At 42.2% G+C, this 1,913-nt stretch overlaps 1 non-coding gene across 1 annotated transcript; it reads left to right on the top strand.

The window, feature by feature from the left end:
• Positions 1-518: 518 nt before the first annotated feature.
• On the top strand, positions 519-622 carry LOC111559612. The gene has a single exon (XR_002740741.1). It is a non-coding gene; the product is annotated as a U6 spliceosomal RNA (small nuclear RNA).
• The last annotated feature ends 1,291 nt before the right edge of the window (positions 623-1,913 follow it).

Raw genomic sequence — 1,913 nt, forward strand, 5'->3', positions numbered from 1 at the left:
GAGAAAGAATGAAATCATGACATTTGCAACAACGTGGATGGAACTGGAAGGTATTATGCTGAGTGAAATAAGTCAGTCGGAGAAAGACAGATACCATATGTTTTTGCTCATATGTGCATCTTGAGAAACTTAACAGAAGACCTTGAGGGAAGGGAAGGGGAAAAAAAAATAGTTACAGAGAGGGAGGAAGACAAACTATAAGAGATTCCTAAATACAGAGAACAATCTGAGGGTTGATGGGGGATTGGGGGAGAGAGGAAAAGGGGTGATGGTCATAGAGGAGGCCACTTGTTGGGATGAACACTGGGTGTTGCATGCGAGCGATGAACCACGGGAATCTACCCCCAAAACCAAGAGCACACTTTACACATTGTGTGTTAGCCAATTTGACAATAAATTATATTTAAAAAAAAGTAAATTGCCATAGTTACCTCATACTTTAGTCCTTTTTTTCCATATTTATATTACAGAATCAGACATACCCGCATAGTTACTTTTGACTGCATTTTAGTCAGCTTGTGCTTACTTCAGCAGGACATGTACTAAAATTAGAACAACACGGAGATTAGCATGGTCCCTGCGCAAGGGTGACATGCAAATTTGTGACGTTAGTCATCTAGATGGCCTCTTTCTAGAAAATTTGGAAATTTTTAACCTCAGGTTTTGAAAACTTCACCAGGGGCACTTGACCAGAAGGATCAGGAATGTCCTCCTCTGGAACATTTACTATGCATGTTTATTTGTTTAATGCGTGTCTGCCAGGCTTGTCTGTAAATTCCATCAAGGCAGAAATCAGTAGCTCCACCAAAGGGCAACAGGCCCGACCCCATTAATCAAGAAGCACTTTGTTTTCAGGTACTACCATTTTGAGGTAATGGTAGGAGAGGTGCAGGGCAGGGATAGATTGAAGACATACTCAGGAAATAAAATGAGCAGATCTAACAATCTGCTGAAGGATTGCAGAAAAATATTCTTGAGCTTCAAGCTTAAGTTGTTGGATGGGCATATCCCTAGTCAAGGAAGAAATGCATTTGGTGGGAGATCAGTTTGGGAGATCATATGTTTTGGGATGTCTGTGGGAGCTAATCATCCATGAGTAAGTGCAGATACATGGGAATCTGCACTTCTCTGGCGGGGCAGATGGCCCCCAAAGATGCCTGTGCTCTCATTCTCAGAGATGTTGTTTTCCATGACAAAGAGACTTTGCACATGTGTTTGAAGTTAGGAATCTTAAAATGGTGAGTGTACCCTGCATTACCCAGGTGGGTCCAATCCAATCACAGACGTTCTTTAAAGCAGATCTTCCCCAGCTGCAGAGAATCCCGGAGGGCAGCGTAGAAAACCCTCAGCCTACTGTTGCTGGTTTTGACGCAGAAAGGCAGCCTTGAGCCACGAATGCAGCATGCTAGCCTCCAAGACGCTAGAAAGGTAAGGAAATGCTTTGTCACAGAGTCTCTAGAAAGAACTCGGGTTTGCCAACACCTTGTTTGTAGCCCAGTGAACTCTGAAACTGATTTTGGACTTGTGACTTTTCAAACTGTAAGAGAGTAAACTTACGTTGTTCTAAGCTTACACCCATTTGTGTTAATTTTTAAACAACAACACTATAAAATGAATAAAGCCACTATCCTGTTTCCCCAAACAAAACAAGTTTATGAAACTTGATAACATAATTCTCTGGGGCCACATTCTCTAAAGCCAAAAATAGGAGCAAATTCTCCCCCTCAGTTCCCTTTCATTTTGAGAGACATTTGCTTAGTTGTTGACCTCTGAACTGGGTTTTCACGGACAAATTCTTATCATGCTGCTGAGGAAGCTGGCAGGTGAGGCATGCTGTGACATCCAACAGACAACACAGGGCTGACTCTCTACCAATCACAGGGTCAAAGCCAGATTTTGAAAGAGAAAATTTC

This window comes from Felis catus, chromosome A2 (genome assembly GCF_018350175.1).
Source record: "Felis catus isolate Fca126 chromosome A2, F.catus_Fca126_mat1.0, whole genome shotgun sequence".
Classification (NCBI taxonomy): Eukaryota; Metazoa; Chordata; class Mammalia; order Carnivora; family Felidae; genus Felis; species Felis catus.